This window comes from Lonchura striata, chromosome 6, assembly GCF_050655825.1.
Source record: "Lonchura striata isolate lonStrDom1 chromosome 6, ASM5065582v1, whole genome shotgun sequence".
NCBI lineage: Eukaryota > Metazoa > Chordata > Aves > Passeriformes > Estrildidae > Lonchura > Lonchura striata.
Window position 1 is genome coordinate 25,327,704 of NC_140708.1, and position 25,027 is coordinate 25,352,730.

The following is a 25,027-nucleotide window of genomic DNA, read 5'->3' on the forward strand; positions in this document are numbered from 1 at the left end:
GTGTGGCTAAATTCAATCAGCATTTTCTCCAAATGTGCCAAACAATCCTGTGCTTTCATTGTGTAAACCATCTACAGAAAGCAGTGCTGCACCAGGTCAGGAATTTCTTAAACATGCTTTAAAGTTATCAGTAGATGTTACTTTTACTGTGGTAGCTGATGTTTACAACAAACAAGATTACTTCAAACTCTGTGTGCTTCAATTCACTTACCTACAGGAATTCTTCCTTCACTTCTCTGTCTTCTGACATGAAGACTGGAAGGGTCACCTCCATAATAAAACACAGCTAAATACACATTCTTGTGTAGTATCTCTCAGAAGTTATAAACACCTGAATTGTGAACTTTACTCAAAAATTTCAGGAAATAATTTTATCCCACACAACCCAAACAAAGCCAGTGAAATTTTAGAGACCTTCTTTTACAATGGATTACCTTGCCTCTTGAAAATTTGCAAGAGAAGAGCTAAACCATGTTCATTAGTTCTCCTAGTTAGACATCTGTTGAGTTTGGAAAGGGACTTTTTATCAATTCAGAATTCTGCCTGTGAAAGGCCAAACTAATATTCAAGTATTTTAGCTTTTTGTCCCCAGGGCTCCATCTGCAAACCCAGTTCTTTTAGTCTGGCAGAATGGATCACTGGACCCATTATTATCAGTCAGGTGTTCTCTTATCACCCACCCACCTCAAGATAAAAGCCTTGCTGTTTAAAATGTAATCAGCATCCTTGTTTGAGCCCAGCCTGCATTCACTAAAAAAGGTCTGAACTCTAATTAGTGCCAAAAGCAGTTTTATACTTTCAAGTACTTATGGCACATAAGCAAGTGCTCATCTCTGAAGATGGAACATTCAGACTGGACTCATCACCTCCTACCTCTCTGCAGTAAAACTAGTCTGCAGCCTCACGCCGAGCATGTCAGGCACAGCTCGTGGTGCCTCACTAAGCACCCTGGGAAATTCTCCTATGGCAAGCAAAGGCTCATCTGCTAATTTTGCTCCTTCTACACAAACCTTATCCCCAGGATCCACCCTGCATTCTCTGGATTTTAGAAAGCTAACAGTCATTCCATTTTGCCATGAAAGGAAAGCATCATTGTTAGATTGTGCCAAGTGCTTTGCTAGCAGGTAACTGCAGGATTGATCTCACGCAGTGGAAATGGGTAAGGCCCTCCCAAACAGCATCAATAAATAGTTTGATACATGTATTTTAAAACAGTATTTCCAGATATTAAGAGCATTATACTATATATATATAGAAATATATTGTGCGTAAAAATTCCATTGTATGTATTTCAAGAGAAAGAAATTTCACTGCATCAAATATATTACTAAAATGTTTCTGAGGCGCAAATAACTCATCCCTGGTTCTTTCAGAAACTGCAAACAAGTAATTAGCCCTTCTGAACTCCAGAGTCTGTAGTCTGTAGCTAATGTGATGTTACTAATGCATTTATAAACATCAGGCTCCAAAGCTAATGCTGAGATATTCCATCATAATTTAGATCTCTCATTAACTTCACCACCCTGACCAACATGCTGTCACTGGCAGAGTGTTTGACAGTTTACATTACCTGCAGACATGAGTTCATGTCAATTCAATTAAGAAAGATTAATTCCAGAACTGACAATGCATAAATATTTTTAAATTACACCTGGCCTTGTTGGTACTGCTTGTTCCAATACTGCCTTTAGAAAAGAGAATGTATCTTTAGCCTCCTGGGCAGAAAGAAAAACTCAAAGGAAGGTGAAAGAAGGAATTTATTATGAATTCAGTATTCCATCATACTGTCCAATATATCTTTCGTGATTCCCCCTCCCTCTCCCCCCACCCAGTAATTAAACAAGCTTATCTCTCACTGTCTGATACAGAATGAAAGGAAACAGGAAAGATTCGATGCAAACAGGCACTGCCAGAAAATTGTCAGCGACATCTCTATGATGATCATTTGCTGACTGGTTTAGAACTAATTTGTGTACATCACTGCTTTGGAAGGCATTCAGACACCATGGTGATAGACACCATATGAGAATGTAGATAGATAATATTTGACATTTATCTTCATGAACAAAGATCTGGGTAACTCCCCACTGATTGCACTTCTGATGAGTGAAGATAAATGTCACATCAGACTAAGCCATCCAGCATTCTAGTGAAATACTCTTACTCTTGGCTCTGATGTGTAAAAATATCCAGCTTCAATGCATGTGAACAGGTTTAATTAGGTAAGCATCAAGCACACAATGATAAAATTATTGGCTCGCCGTTATCAAACTGGTCATGATCCCCAGTAGCCAAATTTATTAAATTGTGGTCCAAGGTTTAATCTGCTAGAAGTTTCTCTGAGATTTCAATGTAACAATTGCACAGCCATTACCTGAAAAGTGCATTTCAAGAAGAAAAACTCCTGCGCCAGTCAAATCCGTGCCATGCCCAAATAAACAAACCATTGAGAAAGCAGGATCATCATGAGCACCACAAGGATCCTGCTTTAGGGACCAGAGCCTTGTCTTTGTACTGAATCATGCTGAACCATGCAGACACACCAGCTCCTGTGCTATTGGACTGGCTGATGCTAAACGAGGTAGATGTCCTTAGTGCAACAGGAGTGCAAATCTCTACTAAAACATTAACTGGGAGCACAATGGGGAGCATTCAGAGGCAATGGGAAAGACAGGGAGAGGTAACACACTTTCACTATTTATAACCTGATGGCCCATCCCATGGACAATTGTTATTGTCCTATTGAGTGAGCTTGGTATTAGGGTTAAATGAGATGGAAGTAGTCATGGAATCCAGAGTTACCTGACATAAGCATTCAAGATTTTAATGCTTTGACATGACTTTTCTAATTTTTCTGCACCCACAGGTTGAAAAGCTCAATTGAGTGGCTTGCAAGGTTCCTTAAACTCATCAAATTCGAGTATTTCTGTACTATCCAATATGAGGCAGCATGAAAAAAGAGACAAATACAGCAGGAGAAACAAATCCAGAAAGTAACAATGTTCTCAAATCCCTTCTAAGGTACAGGTTCAAGTAGATGTTAAAAGAATGAACCAAGTATGTAGAAGTGTTGCTCCCATGGGTTTTGTTTTTGTTGTTGTTTTTTTTTTTTAATTTTTGTTTGGGTATTTTTTGGTATTTTGTTTAATTTTCAGATCCTGGATTGTATTTGCAAGAGTGTTAATTGTTCAACACTTCCATTATCACAAGTTATAAAACAAACATATTTCCAGATTCTGTCGTCATCTTATGGGAGAATTCTAGGTTTTAGTTAGAATTTTAATTTTTTTCAAAGGCTAATGATTTTTAGAATTTGCTAGGGGAAACAATATGTTTCAGAGGCTAAACCTTTTTTAAACCCCTTCAAATTTAAAAGGGAGAAATGCCAAAACCTATGCAAATAAAAAAAATCCCTAAGTATTTTCATGTCTTCAACTTCACCCCCACCTCCCCAAAACCTAACACAACTGGGCAGTGGGAGAATAGCAGTTCATATAGGAGGTCTTTGTATGAACCTGAGATGCTTCAGGGTATCTGGAAAACAACATATATAGACACATATTACTGTTCTCACTTACCCAATCAAGCTTTACTATCACATACTACATCTGACCTGGTCACTGCACACATCAAAGCTTTTTCACCAGACTCTGTTATCCTGTCTGACAAAGGCACCCACCTGTGGGCTTCCTGTTTGTGAGGAACATAGATTTAGCCTTTCGAGCACTAAAATTCATTAATCTTAGCAAAGCAGAGAGAGATGCAGCTGAATACAATTTCTTTAGAGGTCTTTAATTCGAGCAAGATTTAATTAATTTGTATTCTTAATTCTAGAAATGCACTAAAGAAACCTGGATTTATTGAAATTCTGTGAAAATAAATTTGAAAACAAAACCACCCAAGCTAAGAGGTAGTACCAAGTCATTAGAAATACGTAGCTGTATTAGGGAAGAAAAACAGATACTAGGAAATACTGTCCTTCCATGGAAATAACATTTCTATGTGGAGTGAGAAAAGACAGTCATAAACTGCACTGAAGCCATAGAGGGCAATGTTTCAGCTGCATGGAAGTTATTAGCCCAGGAGTCACTCTCCAGAAAAACAAATTACAATTTCTGCAAGAATTTCTGGTTCAGACACAGATAATTTTGTATTCTTTCATCTAATCTCCCTAGATTAACAATTACTTCAAAATCAGCTCTAAATTAAGTTGAATTTCAAATCTCTCTAAATCACAAATTTGTAAATTAACTGTTGCTGTTTTCTCTGATATCAGCTTTGGAGAGAATGAGTTTCAGATTGAATATGATTTTGATAATATGCTGAATAAATATTTTGCCTTGTTTGTTTTTTCTTAACTTTTTTACTTTTCTCTAATTTTTACTAGAGCACCTTGTTTTTATTTATGTCTCTTTAAGTCACCTTTTTTAAAACAAACCACCTCCAGTGGAGGGACAATAACCTTGGGAGCCAATTCACAAAGAGTTGAGGCCACTTTTAGGGGCGAGTCAGAAGAACTATGAAAATAACACTTTTTTTTTAATTTGAGAAGACATTCTCTGTCCTCATTCTTTCTTCCTTTCTAACACGGCCATTTTTAGACAGCTGACTTGCTCAGCTATGCTATCTTTCCCTGGAATATTGCCTTTGCTGGAACAGAGCCAACATCATCACTTGATGTCTCAAAGTGAGGGGTGCTTACACTTGATTTCTGTCAAGGATCAACAACAAGGCAAACCCTGCACCTTTATGGAGTGGAAAACCTGCTGTTCTGAGCTTTGGGCCAGAAGTCTTGGCTTACCAAATTTTTATTACTGCTAGTAAAGTAGGATGCTGGATAAATCTCTTCTTTGCTTCAAAATCTTAGGAAGTGGGGTTTTTTAAGGACTTCTGAGCCCTTTTGCACATAATTTCCATTTACATTGTTCCTTCCACTGCACTGTCTGTGCAGGCCACACTGTTACTGTTCTTGCAGCCAAATTAAAGAGGTTTCAGGCTGCAGTACCCTGAGACAAGCAAGTACAGAGTAGACCAGAAGGAATAAGGACATCACAGTTTTCATTCTCACTTTAGGCTGATCTTTCATGATCACAACAGAGATACCCAGTGGCCCTGGCAAGATCACCAGCAGTCTCATCAGCATTTTCAGCAGGAGCCTATGTGCTGTTCCTCCAAAAGCCTGTGACAAGCAGTTTGAAGCAGAATACAGACTAATTTTGTTTAACAGCTGAAAGAAATGTAGGTATGATAAAATTATTGACTCACCGTTTTCAAACTGGTCACGATCCCAGTAGCCAAATTTATTAAATTGTGGTCCAAGGTTTAATCTACTAGAAGAAGCTTTCTCTGAGATTTCAATGTAACAATTGCACAGCCATTGCCTGAAAAGTGCAATGACAAGTGCAGAAGTGCAAAGACAAAAGTGCCAGACTAGTGCAAAAAAACAGAAGATAGCTCAAATGAAATTGAAGAACTTATAGAAGTTGCATGATAGCTCATGAAAGAGTTACACAAGAAACAACAAAGCATGTATGAGCAGTGAAATCCCCAGTAATAACAGGAAGCAACTAGAAAATAAGAGTAGCTACAGAAAACAGCAGAATGGGCAAAACAAAACCATTTTCTAAAAAAAGGACAAAATATCCTCTTGCCCACTAGTTTAACTCCAGGGTCTTTAGGCACAGTGCTACCTCCTTATGGGCTTTAACATCTATGCTATAGCCCAAACTTTCAGACACTACAGAAATAAACACTTCATGAGAATCCCAATGTAGCACGAGGCAGATGGTGCAGAACAAAGAAGGCACTGAAAGTCCAATACACTTAAGGTGTCTTAGGGTTTGGTTTCCGTCATGGAGGGATGGTTTTGCTCTGACTCTCTTTGAAAAGAACCAACCTGCATGAGCAGCCTCTGCATCAGGCAACAGAAGACCTCCCTCTGAGATGTTTAGACCCCTCTATGTTTTCCTGAGTCAATCCAATACAACCACAGGGAAATCTAAGTTGTCTACAAAGAGGCCATAAATGACATTAAGCAGCATACTTCACTGTGAGCTTTGAAAGCAGCTATTTAAATTCTCTATAGGCTTTATTCTAATAGTTTAGTTTGGTACAGATGTTTTTCTTTTTTACTATTAACAAATTACTATGGATAATTTCTTGCATTTATATTTTGAAAATCTCAAAATATGAAGAAGTTCCTTAAATTAATACTGTCCCTCACATTTTAAACTGCTTCTCATCTGCATGAGCCATATCTAAATAGCATTTTCCAAAAAAAGACTATATTTGTCATCTTTATACCAAGTCCATTCTAGGCTATGTTAAGATAACCAGGTTTTGGGGTTTTTTAAAAATAAGAAAAATAAGTATATTGTTCCTTGTTCTTCTCAGATTTTAGCAATTTTCTTTCTGTACTGCAGGCATGTTGAGTTTCTAAACAGGCCAGAGCAAGAGTCAAATGTAAACAGCTGGATTAAAATATCACACTGATTAAATAACACCAAATGACCTGGATTAAATAATGCCAAAAGACCTGGCCTAAAAGAAAATAGGCAGGAAATTAAAAGCCACATCTGACACTTCATTTTTAACTCAAATGACTGAAAGAAGATTTAAAGGACAAAGGTTCTTTTATCTATGAAATTAATCTGAGACACTGAAGAGTGAGACTGAAGGTAATAGACTGTCTGCAAGTTGTACCATCAAAGTCACCTAAATAGTTTATTGCCAACCTGGACAGGCAAGAGAGCACACAGAGCAATCCAGGGTGCTGTAAGCCATGGAACCCTACACTCAGCTACAACAGGCACAGCAGTATTCCCAATCACTTATGCCATTAAATGTTTCAGGGCATTCAGAGGGGTAAATATATCTGTTCCCCTGCACAATTCTATTCCTTCATCTACTCTCCTTGCAACACCGAGTGTATATCCTTCATGTCCTTTGTTGGAAATGGCATGGCCCCATTTTAAGAGCAGCTGAAATTACTTTGAATTAATTTATAAATCTTTTCCAATTGAAATGCATTGTTCCACTCAATGTCCAGCAATTTCTGTCTGACATATTTTGATGTTGTTGAATGGAAACTCCAAAACTTGGTAAATTTTAACTGCTCTTAGAGAAGCAAAAACATAAATGGAAATTACAAGACAATTGACAGATATTTTTATAACAGTCCAAGAGAGACTGTGAAATTATCTGGAGCTCTCTGAAACTCCACCATGGTATCCTAGGTTTCAGTGGGTGAGAGATTTGGCAGGCACTGATGACAATGAGTTGGTGCTCAATGAATATCCAAAGGTCCTGTAATCATCCAATCACACCAGTCCAAGAGAAGTGATCACTTATCAAAGGCAACTAAAAAATTTGGGTCTTTATGTTAACAGCCCAGATTTCATTGATACATCTAGCTGAGTAGGTAACCAAACAAGAGAACAGTCTCCCCAGTGTAAAGCTGATACATTCTGCTGACTTGTTTCATAGTGAGGTGACAAGAGGACAGAATAAACCACAAGATGCTGCCTTGAACAATAAAAGCTTTGTTAAGTAGAAGTGTTGCCCTAACAGTTAATGGACTATGAAGAAATATCCAAAAGGTTATGGGTGAGCTCATCTTTCTCCTTAAGTGGAAGACAGAAATCAGTCTTCATCTGCTTTTGTGCTTTTCTTCTGTAGGTGTTCCTCATCCAGAAGTTGAGAAGATTACAGACACAGGGATGACATGAAACAGTGGCAGTAGATGCAATGGACACACTTCTGTGGGAATGAACAGTCACAGGGTGAAACTGGAATATCCATAGGTGCTTTTACATTGGTGTCCAGAGGAGCCTGATGGTTGCTGGATATGCCCAGCACTGAGTGGTGCAGGGCAAAGCATCATGATATGATGCTGCTGAGAACCACAAAACTCAATGCACTGGAGAAGCAGAAAATGCTGCTCTGGGACAGAAAAGCATCTACCCCAAAAGCAGAGCACTTGGACTTACCTTCACCAAAAATGAAGTAAGAAGACTCAAACAGATGACTGCCACAAGAGAAGACTGACAACCAAAGCTATTAACGGGATTTTCTCCAGGTTTTGTGTTTAGAGTTTTTTTCCCCAGCAGGAATCTACATGAGCTGAAGACTGATTATAAAACAGCAGCAAATAATAGTAGGACCAAGTTCTTCATGATTTCTCTACATGAGACTTATTCAGCAGAATGTTTTATCCTGCAGGGAGCTGAGAAGAAATGGAATTGTGATATACTCCTGCACAGGAACATGAAAAAAACCACTACTTTCATGTGAAGGCAAAAAAACCAGTCAGTCTCAGGAACAACAGCACTGCACACTTGCACTGTTAATGTACTTACAGACTATTACTTCAAAAAGAACATAGTTGGGTCCGAGTATCAGATATGATAATGTAGGATCCTGTATTATGTGGCTATGACCCCTGTTAGTAAGTGTCACTTACTAACAGTTAAAAAAGATGAACTATAAAATACTATCACTCATAAAAAATATGAAATGAGTAATTAGTGGCACTGTGAGCAGACAGGAAACAAAACCAGAAACTCCATCTTGAAAACAGAGAAGTCAGAAGTTCAAAAGCAGAGAGGAACAAAGGCCTGTTAAGAGTGAAGACCTGTAACACAAGCAAGAAGAGAGGGCACAACTGTCAGGAGTGAGAGGCCAGCAGCTAAATGAAAACAGGCTGAGTAAAGACCTACTGAAAACAGGATACATGAAATGTTTGAAAAAGTTTCATCCCCAAGAGCCCAGACAGAGAGAAGAGCAAGAGGCAGCTATGGTGTGTGTTAAGCATGACTCCACATCATACAGCAGAGTCACAACAAGGCAGCTGCCCAGGGTCTCTCCCTCTTTCTTCTCTGCTTAGACTCTAACTGAATTCGCACCATTTGGGCAGTAGCTCAAGAAAAGAAAGTTTAAAAAAAAAGGGGTAGTCTAGTTTAGTTGGATTCTGACCTCTATCACATAAGGCTCCTTGATCCCCTGGCAAGCAGGCATGAGTGATCTAACAGGGTGATGGGATCAAACCAAGCAGTGGAATTAGGAGAACTGAGATGTCAAGTTGGGTGGCCTCCTCTGGGCTTCTTTACAGGAAGGGCAGGGGCAAGACCTGAATAAAGATGACATGAAATTCTCTGGAGTAGGGAAGAAGACACTGAATGCAATGCACATGTAATGAACAAAGAAAATACAACAAATTTAAGAAAATATTTATCAGAAATGTAAAGTTTTAGCTTTTGAATTACCTTCCCTCAAAATACACTTTGACAGAAGTATTTTTTGCTTTCCTAACATTCAAAGCCTAGATAATTAAAACAAACCTCATCTTCAGTAAAAACATCTTAAAATCTGTTGCTAATCAACAAATTTTATGCAGATTCTAAGTCAAGCCCCACAAAGGCTTCAATGAATAAGGTATAAGGAAAACTATCAATGGAAGACAGTATCAGTTTATCCCAGAACAATATTACACATTTCAGCCAGCAGATTTCTAAGCATAGGAGAACAGGTTAAGACACTCCCATAATGCATTTTAAGAGCCCAGAGACACATTCCCATTACTAAGTTTTTAACAACCCCACAAGAAACGTAGGTCAGAAAGCAAAAGAAATTCTCTGAACGAACATACTTGTAATACGAGGGAGATGTCTAGTTTACTGAACAGGTATCAGTAATATTGCTACTACTTGGTTCTTATTATGTTCCACTCTGACTCAAAAGACTTTTGCCCCAAATCTCTGTAATTAAATGTATCATGGCAAGCACACACACATTCATAATCCTATTTGTATTTGATCATGAAATCTTAGGGACTCTGTATAGTCCCCTAGTAAATAGTAAAGGATCTTATCTCTGAGTCTTGTTATATGGGTCATGAATAATACTAGAAAGCAGTCCTGTGTCTCAAAATTGGACAACAACAAACAAGGGAGCTACAGAAGAGTAATAACAAACACAATAGACTAAAAGACAGAAACATACATCCAAGGCACTATGTCATTGCCCTACTTCATTTATAAAAGAGTTGGCTAGTAATGAGCATTAATTTAGTTTACATCTTTTAATGGTACGACATTATTCTAGACATACATCTTCAAAACTGGGTAGTAGCACATTGGCTACTTTTGTTACTTTCACATCCAGTCCTAATTCCAAAATTAGCTAAAAAGCAAAACCATTTAGAAAAGATATAAAACTCAAATAAGACACAGACAATAAGAATCTGTTTTAATCACATGGCTTACCCAAAAAGAAGTGGGAAATCATCATAAACAAGTCCATTTTCATCTTGACTCTCTGTAAATGTTTAATGTGAAAAAATGTGATAATTAACGTTTCTATACTCTTATGCTTAAGGAGTCATTACAATCAGCCTTTGTTTGCTACAGAGTTGGCAGCGCAGACCTGCTGCATTTGAGAAGGGAATGTTTTAGGGTCATTTAACATTATATCACTCTTGGTGATCCAAAAGCTGCTATAATTCTGCCAAAGAGTATAGAGGGTTTCCCAGTCAAGTTTCATCCCGATTTTGATTATTGTTTATCTCTACCCCATGTCTGAATAGTTGTAGTAAAATAGAGGAAGTTTTACTCCTGAATTTGAGGTCAGCTTGTAATGAACCATGGTTTCAATCGCATGAACAGCTGCTTCTTTTATAAGCAAAAAGGGTTCACTTACAGTTCAGGGTAACACAGTAATAATTTAAGGAACAAGGAAGCTTCTATTCATTTCTTTATTTTTTATATGTTTTTGAAACATTTCGACATCTGAGTGCCTATAGTGGACTTGTCTGAATAGAATGTAATATTCACACTATTCTGCTTTACAAAAAAAATGAACAAAGTGGATTTTAAAACCAGAAATACAGTAGACCTATCAATCACCATATAAAAGCCTTTTTCATTGAGAACTTCATTTTTCATAGCAAGAAAAACTATTCTTGATCTTACAAAACTTTGTAACTCAAGTTAAAAGGGACCTAGTAAATCAGATGTGCTCTCTGGAAATCAGACCAAAAATATCTGGAAATTACAAGAAACCAAAAGGGGAAAACATCCCAAAACTAAGACATAATTAAAGTCAGTGGGACATAAAATTTCTTACAATTAAACAAAATCTCATGAGAAATTAAAGGGTTGGTGGTTTTTTCCTTATCTAATTTATAAATATTCTTCTGGATAAGCAGAAATAATTTCTAAAAATTACAGAACTAAACAGAAGAAGATTGACAATGAATTTTTCATTTGTTGTCTATTGCTCACTTCTCCATAAAAACACACTGTCAGACAGACACAGGAGTAAGCAATCGTCCTAACTTGCAGCTGTCCTGAAGAGACCTTTACTTGTTTTTCTTTCTAACATTTACAAAATATTTGACCCTCTCTGCTCCAGCCACTGTAGCTTCAGTTCAGCTTGGACTTTTCCAAGTTATTCTGTACCTGTGCAGCACTCTTCAGTAGATCAGTTCCTTACCTACCTACCAACAAAAAGTGAAGAAAACCTGGTGCTTTTGCCTTACCTGGCACATTTCATCACTCAGTCATACACATCCGTTTTCCCAGTGTTATTTTACTGATATAGCAAATGCCTTGATTTCCACCTGTCCTTCTAAGCAAGACTTAACTTGCCAGTACCACCACACTCACTCACACCAGGCTTGCTGGTTTAAGGGTATTCATTTAAATGTATCCAATTGCTTTGCAATACACTTCAATTTATGTTCTCTTCTCTGTTTACTAAGTAACCATCTAGTGTGGCATCTGATTTCACAAATTATTAAAGTATTACTAGAATTTAGTGGTGATGGGATTGGCTTCTTTTATCATCATTTTAGAATGATGATAACAAGGGGAATCCAAATCCAAGAGTCAAAGTTTTATTTACCTAGGAGAAAAAGCTGTTCCAACTCACCTGAAGGATGACTGTTACACGGAATTGTAAAACCTAAACTCAATTCTAAATGGTCCTGTGTCCTGAATTTAGAGGTAAATTGCTTCTTTACCACTTGGTAAATACACAGCTGTTCATAGCAGAATTAGCTGATTGAGAGAGAGTCCCAGGAGCAAAGCAATGAGAACTTCAAATATACAAAAGGGTACATGACTATCACTCTGTGCCTTTAGTCCTCTCTCATGGTTGCTTCTCTGATAACTCAAACAGGCTCTTGGCTCCTTTCTCAAGTGGCTGAGGTAGAGATGAGCTAATTCAGGATTTTTTGTGACCTAATTCAGAAAACACGCAGCTATTTCACTTCAGCATGTGCTGTTCTGCAAGTCTTTTTATTCATGCCTATGTATCCCCAAGGCTCTAGAACCTGGAAATGTGCATTTCTGAAAGCTGCTGCTCCCCAATGTCCTCCTTCCCCCCTAACATTTGCTGGAATTCACCTCTTTACCAGATGAAATAGTAACTGATTGGTCAGGGTACACTAACCTCAGATTCCTTGTTGGACTGGCCATTCTTAAAATGTCACAGCAGAAGAGCAGGAGTCACTTCCTACCTTACACTCAGTGGCACTACGTGCCACAAGGAATAAGCAGCATGATGAAAGCAATCTTTCCACATCTCCTATCTGAGCAATGATTCTTGCCAGTTCTTGGAGAACACAATGGCACACTGGATTTATGCAAGTTCCATATTTGAAATCTTATTTATTCCTTCATTTTTGACAGAGAAAAAGCATCTTGATGTTTCTAATTCACACTGTTGTTTCTTTTCATGCCCAATTAGATTTGTTCCCATTATTCTTCTTCCTAGCCTCACATTTTTCTATTTTTGACACGTCCTAAAGTAAGGATGACTTCCTGAAGCAGAAGCATGACCAGCAAAGCAATGCTGCTCATCATTCTCTTTCACCAGTTCAGACTATGCATTACAATTTTTTTTCTTTTCCACTATGCCAAACTAAAATTTTTTGGTAAGGCATATGCTCCACCCCACAAGTCTGTATATGCCCTGTTACTTAAAATATAGCTGGAATTCTTGGCTTGAACTTAAAGCAATATATACTTACATCAATTTGTCCTCCTTAAACTACAAGGCACAAAATTATTATTTATGCAGCAAATTTTTAACCTATTAATTCTTAATCTCTTCTGGTAGTTAAAGTAAAGATATTTTACTTTATCAACCTTGAACACCTAAATCTAAACCTATGGTCGACCCCTAAAGAAGTAATAAACAAGTATAAACAAAACAAGAGGGAAGAAAGCAGTAGCTAATTTAATATTGAAATAGGCCTATTTGTAGTGTGAAACAGAATAACCTACATTGGTTGGTAAACAAAATAAGAGAAAATTTCATCTCTGGTAAAGGCACATTAGGTGCCAGACTCCTTGAGACTTGATAAGATTCAGGTATATGTTTTTCTTAAGCCTTTCAAAGTCTCCCTCAGAATTTGATTAACAAACTGCTCTGCCACATCTCCCAGCAGTAATACAAAACTTTTTACCTCTGTGTTCCCATGAAGAAATAAATTCAAGATAAATTAGGGGGTGTACTAGGACCCAAATCTAAATTCTGGTAAAAAAAAAAAAAAAAAAAAAAAGCACATTTTATATGATGCTGCCTCCTTTCTAAGCATATTACTTGTACTTCAGGACATCATTGCTTTTAGGCAGCAAGACGATGCCCTCTAAAATGTTCAGTTCTCATATATGTAAATTTCTAATATTCTGAAAAGGAGAAATATAGACAACACAGGGCATCAAGTAGGAGATGCACTTTTGTGTCACAGGAAGGAGAAATTTTGAAAATAATCATAGCACTTTAAACAATATTTAGACACAGAATATAATCCCAGAGGAAAGACAGCAATGCTAAGATGTAAGGGTGAAACGGAAACTTTAATAATGTTCTGTGTGCATAATAAGAAAGTGTCAAGCATTGCACTTCCACATCAGCCAAACACGGATTCCTCTGGGTTTTTAAGAAATGGACAGCAAACATACACCCACATAAAAGCATGGGAATATTTTAATCACTTTAATCACTTAAAAAGGTGCCCAAGACTCAAACTTATTGCAGCAAGTGAAAAAGAAGCACTGTGCAGAGGGATTGCTTTCTAACATTGGAAGTTTCTGTCCTAGTTGTAATTACCATTTGCGTAAAACCAAGGAAATAGCAGCTCACTGATTTTCTGAGTTTAAACCCATAGAAGAGTTAACAGTTGTTCCAGCAGCCTAGTTTGTGGTACCTTCAGTGACACTGGCTAGTTCTATAGAAAAACATTTAAAAACAAACAACCAGGAAACAAAACTTCAAAGTATTACTGAGGTTAGTTTTCTTACTGGACCAATATGAAAATGCAGACCACTCTTGGCCCAGTATAAACATTTTTTCAGTCAGATATTTTATTTATATACCTCCACTAAAGAGGAGTTTCCTTTATACAGATAAGACTGAAACATGCACACGTATGGATGTTTGCATATGCTCAATGGAATGTGTCTCAGCCATGGAAATCCCATCAAACTGTAAAGGTTTATGAATGGAATCCAAAGGCTACACAGAATACCATTGATGATGAGCTATTTTATAAACTAGGAAATAGCAACAAGAACTTTGAGAACCCTGTAATCTGTAGCCAGAAACTTACTAATGTAAAACAGATTGCTTCTTGAATTGTACATTTGATAGAGTCACTCTGAAACTTTCTCTTGATGGATCCATTCACAAACTACCCTCAAAGTATTACAGCACCTGCTAGTCAGTATGCCATTATGTATCTATTACACTTAAAACAAACACCTCCAAAACAAACAGCCTTCCCCCCATCCCTCCAAACTAACAGCAACAAAACACCAACACTATACCAGAGGTACTGGTATTGCCATACTTTGTCCTCCCAACCTAATACCATAAAATAGTAAACTATGAGCAAAGATGACAGTTCAGCTTCTGCAGATACCCTCAGGTTATCCAGACACAGTTTTTGCCAACATATTTTACTCAGTAATGTGTAAATTCGAGCATTTTCCCATCACTCTGATCTGTTTTAGAAATACAAAATTACTAAACCAGGACTCTGCTACAACCATCTTCAGGATTGTAAAGTTACATAAGGAGGAATAGAGACACTTGATGTAACTAAATACTAGCTGAAATAAATGGCAAGCTGCTTTGTTTAAACAGGTCAAATCCCATGGTCAGCATTCAGAAAAAAAAATCAGAGTGAAGTTAATGAGATTCCTCCCTAGACAATTGTAGCAAATTGGCCCCATGATAATGAAAAATTCAGTAATTTCAAATATTTGGAGCAGATTATAACAACCAGGACATGATTTTGTACTTCCATCTTAATACATGTCTGACTGCATTATATTTAGAGAATAACTGTTTCTTCAAAGTTATGGGAAAACATGACAACATTGCCTCTTTCAGTCACTAGTCAAGTTATTACACTCTACATTGTTTACTGGATCACAATGATCATATCCTTCTTTTGACCCCAAGCCTTGAAAAAAATACCACAAACTACTAAAATACTTACAGTAAAAGCATCCATCTAATCTTTCTACTCGAGCAAAACAGTATGCTCTATCAGGAATGAAAAACTGGTTTCACTGAGGCTCACTTGACATAGGAATGAACCCAGTGAGTATGTAAGGTAAAGACAAAGGGTGTTAAAATAGGAGTGAAATGTTGCAAGAAGCGTTTCCCCTTAATGAATTACTGGGAGATTTGTAGCAGGCCAGCCAGGGTAAGTCTTTCAGCATGTGTATCCAGAAGTGTCATGGACTTGCTGCACTATATCGTTGCTGCCCTTTCCATGAACTGGGCAGTTTCCTTTCACCAGTTTATTTTCACTTCTATTCTGGCAGCTGTCTACAGCAGTAGGCATTTATCTTAAATAATTTGCTACTTGTTGAAGAATTCATGGAGGATGGGGGGAGAGGGAAATAGTCATTCTTGGTGCACCATGTCATAACTGATTAAAAAAAAAAAATCAATAAAAATTAAAGAGATTTCCCCCTCACTACAGAGGAAATCTTACACATATAGGTACCTTCCCCCTCCCCCAAACAAAACACTACTAGAACCTGCCGAATTTAACTTTCCAGTTATTCAAAGCAGAAAAATTTGTGGAAGCTGTGCTTTCACTCAATTAAAGCAAAGTATTTTCCTTACCAATTAGAAAAAGACCTCAGTGATAACAAAAATTAAACTTGGAAATAAAAAAGTGAGTGTTCTCATATTTTTGACATTTTTCAACAACAGGGCAGACCCTTTGATGTAAACTACCTCTTCTTATGTTTGGCAACTAACCTCAAGAGCAAGGTTTCTGGAACAAAAAGATTGGGTAATACAAAAGGTAAGCAGAAATACAAAAGGTAAAAGCATAATTTAATGGGGAACATTACTAAAATGTACATTATCTTAATCTGTGTCATGAATAAAATTATAATTTACCCAGTTAGCAAGGTATTTTGGAAGAAAGAAAAAATGCCATTATTAAGTGCTATATAAAGCACTTATAAAAAAAATTAAAGAGAAAAGTAAACATTTTCATTCTCCTTGTTATGGGAAACTGGCGAAGTCTATTGCAATGTAGACCTGACAAAGCGTTTGGTAATTTTTATTAAATGGGAGCGAAAGCAAAATGGGAAAGATTGAAAGTCAAATTATATTCTTGTGTTGAATATATGAAACCCAAGGGAGCAACTGGTATTTCAGTCACTGGTTGCTACCAATGATTTGATGAAAGACCAGTAGTTGTAAAACTTAATGCTTTTCTAGGCTTTACACAAATTCTGTGAAGTCAGAAGTTCACTGCAGCAGGTGAAAAACCAGGCAAGCCTCCCAAGCCCTCATTTTCTCTCATTTGAATGCAAGTTTATACTGCAAGTTTACATACTACAGCCCCACAATAAAGCAAACAGAACTGTAATTTGCTATTTAGGGTAACCTATCTTTTCAGACAAGCTAGCACTAAACTAAAACATTTTTCAGTTACAGAGACAAAAATAAAATTAATTTGCATAACACATTCATCACATTTATATTTCCACTCCACTATCCCAGAAAAGTTCCAAAGGCAGAAAAACAACAGACGGTGTTGAAAAACAAAATATTTTCTTTTCACCATGAAGTCTGAGTAATAACTAAATGGCATTCTTCAAATAGAGATTAACAATGTTGAACCAGATGTTCTCCATTTTACAAGTGTCTATGCCTCAAAAGTACCCAAGACAGATATTCTTTGGAAAATCCTACATCAAGAGTTCAAATTCAAGCTTAAACAAAACAAAATCAAGTGGAACCAACTCTCACTTCCTTCTGCAATATTTGACACTTCCTCATTCTGCATATATCAGTGCAAACTGATAGACAAAATGAGTTTAAAAAGTTACGTGTACACATGATTATATGAAGTTGGTTAGAGATGCATTATAATCAGAACCTTGACTCTAATGCCCTGATTAATATAACATTTCAGAAAAAAATTAGCTTCAGCTATAAGAGTCAGTCTCCTCAAAGTTGTCCAATACTGAAAGAACAGCTTTGACTCCAGTTAAAATCAAAACCAGACAGATTTTCTTCAGTTTTAGTCTGTTAGGAGTTGAAATTTTCATGAGAATATGAATTTCCATAAGGATCAAATTTCAAAGAGCAGACATCTTATAAGAATTGCTAACCTTTAAATATTTCCCTTGGAATCTTATGGCATATGCATGTCCTTTTATCTGTGCCCATTTTTTTTTCAATGTAACCTTAAATTATGCTGGGCTTAAACCACTTTACTTGTTACTTTTAGGAAGCAGCAATGAGAATGCCATTTGTATTTCCCCCTGTATAGAGACTTAAAAAACCATTCAATTTTTTTTAAATTCAAATTTAAATTAAAATGTAGCTGCTTAGTTTGCATGTATGGAGGAAGGGTCTCAGATTTGCTACAGTGATGCTTACCTAGGAGAGATAATCTAAAGGAAAATGAGTATCAGCACTGTGTTACAAATTCCAATTGTCAAAATTATTTGACTTAGGAACCAGTCATCTCCAGAACTTTCTTAGAATCATTTTCCACTATAAAAGTCTCTTTTCAACTGCCCATAATTTCACTACTCTCTTTAATCTGAACATACGTGTTCCAAATTGCAGTGCAACTTTCTCTTACTCCTATGTCTGCATGGGAGTAAGAGAAAGTTGCAGTGCAACTGTACCACTGCTCCCTGAAAGAAGAATACCTTTGCCCCATCAATACATTCCAATGATAATGCCCAGCACTAAAGTGCTTGAGAACAAAGGCTTAAGATTTGGTTTGGGAGACCACTATTTCACACTTGCATGAAGTCAGCTTGAGGATGAGGAGCAGTGGATAGGGAAAGACAACAAAAAGGTTTGATCAGACCTTAGCAAAAGATTTCCTGTCTGCAGAATATTTCATGTTGTCTTCACTGAGCTAGACAACAAGTCATAGGGGCTTGACAGTCCAAAACCTGTGACAGAAGTTTCTGTGGGATCAGTTCTATGGAATGGCATCTTGTGGAAACACATAGATCTTGTTTACAAACAAGTAATTTTTGTATTCAGTTTTTACTGAATTCAAACAGCCAATAACAGCCAAAATATTTTAAATCATAAGCAATAACTTTTTTTTTTTGCCAGTGAATCAGGCCTAAATACCTCAGACTGGAGTCACAAACTTAGAAGAAACTCTTGAACCAACTTCCCTGCACTTCTGTCATACTTCATAAGATGAGGGTGTATCCTCTTCACACTGGAGCTGCTGTGAAAACAAAATGTCTTAATTAAGATATTAGCTAAGCATTCCAGAAGGTACCCTTGGGAAAACACAATCTATGCCACAAATAAAGAGGATTATTTAACCTCAAGTTAAAAACAGTATTCTCTAATTAAATTGAGGAGGCACTCAATTGCAAGCAGCTCCAAAAGAGCCAGTCTGTCCAAAGTATCTGTTAAATCATGGCCACTGTTAGGCCAAACATTTCTAGATTTCTTCCCTTTCATGTTTTGCTTCCTGTACTAGCTGCTGATAAAAAACATTTTGCAACTACTTAGCTGGGCAGAGAAACAGACAAAGCCAAAACATAAAAAACTGTTACATGGTTTATTTACTTAAAAAAACATATTTTCATTGTAATAGGAGCAAGGCTCAATAACTACATTCTGGGAATTAAAGATTCAAACTCATTGTTCTTAATTTGTATTTTTCCATAGAGCTAATGCTTTCAGAGATGCTGCATGGTCTAGTGATGGTCAGAGGAGAAGACTGGGAGCCTTTAGGATACTGGGTACTTATCCAAATTCACAGAACTGACTCATAGTCTGGGACAAGTCACTTGACCTCCTATGCCTCAAACAGTCCAGCTGGAAAATACAGAAAGAAAAGCAGCAACCCTGAATGAGAAACAGTTATTATGACTAAGATCAGCTCCTGGATAAATCCAGCATCAAATAAAATGCGTTTTCCATATGGAAGCTGCTTTCCTAAAGTGGAATAAAACGTAAATGCCTGTCATTTATAATCATCTGAGAGGCAAGTGGTGAGAAAAGCAGCTCTGCAACAGACCAACAGGAAAGACTCTGCTAGGAATGAAGGACACTTCTTGAGGTGCAGAGAGAGGGGAGATGGAAAGCAGTCAGGCATCTGGCAGCAGCAAAGGTGAAGCTATGATTTGAGGAGGTCAGAAACAACAATGTGTCTGAGTCAGAAAAGGTCACTTATTCAGTATTCCAGCTGTAAGATGAAAGAATGCAAGTGGAGATTTTTCAGAGCAGAGATCACAGATGCAAGAACATCTAAAAGGTGGACTGTTTGAAAGTGCCACTGACAGATATGATGAATTCGTCTTCCTCGGCCAAAAATTTCTCAACCCTTGATTTTACCTTCTCCTCTGTGCACTTCTCTAAGCAGATATCCCTGTTTCCCAGAGTTCCCTCCCCCTTACATTCAAGCAAGCCTGCTGCAAGCACTCCAAGTCTGTGTGAGGAGATAGACAGCCCCCAAAGTGGAGGTAGAAGAGGACATTCCCTGTGTTCTGCTCTGCCTGAGCTGGGCTTTCTGTGCATTTTTGTGATAGACAATCCATTAAAATACAGTGTTACTGAAAAAGCTTATTTCCTATACTACAGAACAGCTGAGGTATCTGTGTCATTCCCTATTGGTATTTATGTGAGGCTCATGTGAGAAAGAATAAAAGAAAATACTAGTAATGCAGATGAATTTTAAGGAATTATATCTTATGGATTAAGAAGCACATGGAATCCAAACTGGAAAAGAAAGAAGTACAGCATTATTTGACCTTGGAACAGATACTGATTTCCAGTGTGTCTTTCAGATTCACCAGCTGAGATCTCTTTATTTCACAGAAAACAAAAAACTACAAAAAGTTCAGATGTCCCTGATGTAGGCTGAAAAATCAGTCAGTGACAGTAGAGAATTGTGAACCAAGGAAAAGAGATAGTCTGAAAGGCAGTCATCTACAGATTGGACGGTGAACTGCTTGAAGAAAAATTTATTTCCTTGGACTGACTTTACAAAGCCAAAACCAATTATAGAAATGTTGTATGAACGGCACTCTCCAGTTCAAGCTGGAAACAAGCCATCAGAATGTCCACTACTTACACAGCTCCTGTGGAAATTGGTAACGCTTATTCAAAGCATTAAAACCAAACACATGCAGAACTTGAGTTTAAAGAGCTGGCCATATCAGACTGCAGCAGTGGATGCCCTGACTTTCAGCAGCACTGTCATTACACTGAAGTAGTGAATCCCCTTGAACTTTTACTGGAGTGGGATAACATCCTTGGGCACAGGACAAGCCAGTGACAGTTTTGGCATCCCAATGTGGAGACAAACAAACCAGCAAGGAGGCCATTGTGCTGTGTGGCCTCGGGCAGGTCCACAGGGTACTGCAATGCACCCTGGACGTTTCCTACAATAGTACATTTTCCAAAATACTGTGGTGAAAACTATCAATAGCACAGAGTCTTTTATGGGCTGTGAAGCCGGTACTGACAGTTTCTCACTTCTACCTAGCCAGGAGAATATCTAAGCTAAAAAAAATGTTTTTAGCTGTTATAGTAAGAGCAAATTGAAGAACAGGGGAACAGAGCTGAACAGAGTAGCTGAGCAACTGTCTGAGAGGAGGCAGTCCTGAAGGCTTAGGCAACTTACAGTCTTGCAGTCCGCAAACAATGCAAAGAATTGCTAACCACAACTTGGCCAGGAATCTGATCTGATGAGGATATGAAACATATGTTAATATATGGCTAGCCTGCTGTCAGTGACTCTCCTCTGACAGGAAAAGGGGAAATAAGTTCAAAACAAAGATCTCTCTTGACAGTATCCTTAGCAGGATGTCAAAGTACTTGAGAATCCCGATGCAGATAAAAATGAAGACAGAATACTTGTTGGAATTCTTACAACTAACATTCTCATTTATTCCCTGGTTTTTTCATAGTCTATTTCTTTGCCATTCACAAGTATTCTGCTGTGTATTTCATCACTCCTGTTAAGGCAATTAGAGACAAACTCTTGGGCAAGCCATAGAAGTAATATCTCACCGCTCCTGTGGACTAATGGCACAACTAGAATTCCTGCAGGCACTGACTCTTTGTCCAAACTTGACCACACTGACTTAGAGTTGGGACTGTTGTTTACCACTTCCCTTCTGGGAAGGCACCTTACTACCAAATTATTTTCAGACTTCTGAGCAGTCAGAGGATCAGGTTCCTGCACCTTTGATGTGCTTTTTGTTAACACAGTAAAGACATACACTAGTGCTCTAGCCTGGTCTCTGTGCTGTCAGTGCCAGTCTCAGCTTTTTGTTGTTCAGCCCTAAGTTTAAGCGACTTTATTTTAAACTCCATGTCAGCCCCCAGAGGACCAGTAAATCTAACAATTAACCAAAGGAACAATGCATTTATGAAGTAAAAAGCTAACACTAATATTTACTCTAAAAGGACACTATTTGAAAAAGAAGTTCAAAGCCTCTACTGCATTGTATAGATAAGACCAGGAACCCCTGAATTAGTAATTGTTCAACCACTCTGGGAAAAAGTGTATAAATTTTCCACCATTGTCATCCAAAAATATTTTAAATGTTTTTATGTCAAGTCTAAACAGAACGTTTCTGAAATCACCTTAATGGTTTTTCAATATTACTTAACTTGCAAGCAGAGCCAAAAGGATAAAATACCACTGAAAATTCTCTTTCCCAAATACATGCAAAAAGGACTAATAAGAGGTTAGTATCTGAAATCAAGTTTTTGTTTCAGGTTTTCAAGTCAACATTTGAAGTCTCAAGAAGCTTGAGAAAAACTGACACCATTTTAGATGCTTGAATCAACAAACCCCAGAATTTCAGCATTATCAAAGCAGTCAATATGCTTTCTTTCTGTGCTGATCACGAGTAACCTAAATAAAGTTATTGATACAATTATAACTAATAGCAAATCTTAGTAAATGTCATAGTTGTTAAAACAAACAACAAATTATAATTAACTAGAAAACCTAGTCATTCAAATCTTAATTAGCAACACAATTCCTATGCCGGTCTTTCTCCCATCTTGGACTTATTTCCAGTGACTAAATAATTTGATCACTCCCATTAAGAGCAGTCTGAATAGAAAAATGTATTGCATTTATCACCACTATTATTCTACTTCAGACAAAACAATACAAGTTAAATGCAGTCTAATTTATGAATGGTACTAGAGGAGTCTGACCTTTTTCACATAGCTTTAGTAATTAATCTCAGTGACTATCAGTTTTTTGCTAATCATACCCACACAGAACTGAGATGACCTAGAGGAAGAAACACCTAACAAAAAAGTGAGTTCACTTTTTTTTTAAAGATTTTGATTTTCACAGCTTGACTCTAAAGTACATTAAATGCACTGCATAGCAATTACTACACATTTAGGAAAAGTGATGATAAAAACAGGAGCCCTATTTAGCTTTCACCTGTTAGAACCCACCACAATGAATTAGATCCTGAACATCTATTTGTTGCAAGAGATACCTAGAAGTAAATAAATGTTGTTCTATCATCTCACTAAAGTTGAATAAAAGAGACAATACAGTGAAAGTATGGCGTTGCATTAACATTATTGGTTTTGCAGCCTGGTTGCAGTAGAAAGTTTCAGTAAAGCTTATGTTCCCAAATGGAAAAGAACACTGTGTTTACAGTCACTGGCCATGTTCAGAATAGCAGAAAAGCAGCCTATCCTTCCTAGCTATTTCACTGCTATGCCACTGCAATCTGTGAAGGCCACCTCATCTTTAGTTGACTCTCCCATCAGTTGAAAGCTTACACAGGACTTTGTTCTAAATTGCACCTTACAAAAACAAACCAACCAACCAAATACCAACCACCGCCACCCCTGAAAAAATTCTCTTCAGCTTACAAGTTAGCCATTTAGGAAGGCTGTCCATATGTTGTACCTCCTCTACAGAGAGTTCTCACAGAAATTACAGAATGCTCAGTTGGCTTAAAGCCATCTCTGAAGCCAATCTGTATCACAGTTTCTGAGGTCACTTGCTGACCATGGAAGGCTGCCCAGATGTGATGAATGACTCCCCTACTACCAACCCACCTCCAGGGATGCTGGAAGGCAGGGCAGGAGAGTTCTCAGTCTTCCTCACCTCGATCTAAAATCCTGGAAACCTGATGTACTGCTCGGTGATTTTTACCCAGCATAAGGGGACTGAGGAAAGGCTTGCATGCATATGAAAAATTAGGTTATAATCAAAATTTCTGAATAGGTTTGTGGCTCATGCTGAAAATCACTGATACATTACATAAAGCTTCCTGCCAGCACTAGTAGGAAGCTATTGCTACAGAAATGCATGGCTTGTATTCTGGAAACTCTACTTTTGTTTCCCTGGCTTTTTCCAGGACAGCCTGCCAGCATGAAGAGAGCTCACAAATTTGGTGTCACCAATCCCTGAACTGGTGTACCTGGTCAAGATGCTGCAGCAGAAGTGCCCAAGATAACCAACACAGGCAACTATCAGACAAGACAGGCAATGCACTTTCTCACAATGCATAATTTTTCCATTCAGCAGACACAAATCTTCAGAAAGAGGAAGGAGATAAGGTAGCAGCAATCACAGCTCACATCACAAGCTCAGTCACAATCTCAGCTACAAGTATGCGCTTAGCAGCACAGCTGGTGAATTGTTGCAGATGTCCACTAAACGTGATGTTTCCTCACTCTCTCTTTGCTGTTCACAAAGAACATGATCGCTAATTTCTTCTTTATGTTCATATCTGTTCTTTTCTGAGTAACATAAGTATACATGAATTATTTCAAACAATTAAATTACTCCTGCCAAAAGCATGTGCTTCATACAAAGACCAAATTTTATCAAGAGTCTAATTATTCAGCATTCCTTAAATGAAAAGTTCCTAGAGTGTTATAATCAAATTAGAAGCCCCCACTTGCAGTCTCAGACCTTATACAGCATCAAGAAAAGTGGAAAAATTCAAAGTTATTTTAATGCAAAAATCAGAAAATATGTAATACTGAAAAATATATTTCAGATAACATCTTGTTGGATTTGGAGGTTTTCTGTTCTGAACCTTGAATTACAACTTATGAACAGTCAGTGACAACAGTCTAAAGTTACTTATAATTCCAAATAGAAGTCTGGAAAAAAGAAATAAGAGCTGCTTCTTCCTGATAGATAGAGACTCCAGACCTACTAGGAAGAGGATGAGACTATGCATAAGGAATTCCTTTTCATGGAAAGGAAGCTGAATTTATTACAGCTCTTCAGTTTCTTCAGTTTACACATTTGTAAAATAGTTTTGGACAAACTGGTTTTGTCTACACATTTTTATATTCTAGCAAGTAGGTGAAAATTGCATTGACTGATTTTTCATTCCTACCAGTTTTCTACTTCACACAGCCTTGTAAAACCTTCTCAACTCAAGACCATATAATGAGATGACATAGATTCAAACTTTAAACAAATACATAAAGCCATGACCCATTTGTTTTGATATTCCGCAATGTTCCAGACAGGGAGAAAAGCCAT

General features: G+C 37.5%; 1 long non-coding RNA gene across 1 annotated transcript in view; it reads right to left on the minus strand.

The window, feature by feature from the left end:
- The window catches only part of LOC146767058 (uncharacterized), a 57,731-nt gene that overhangs the window by 22,475 nt on the left and 10,229 nt on the right, over window positions 1–25,027 (minus strand). Inside the window, exon 2 of the long non-coding RNA XR_014956320.1 lies at window positions 18,643–18,745. This is a non-coding gene — a long non-coding RNA (uncharacterized LOC146767058). The remainder of the gene's footprint in view (window positions 1–18,642; window positions 18,746–25,027) is intronic.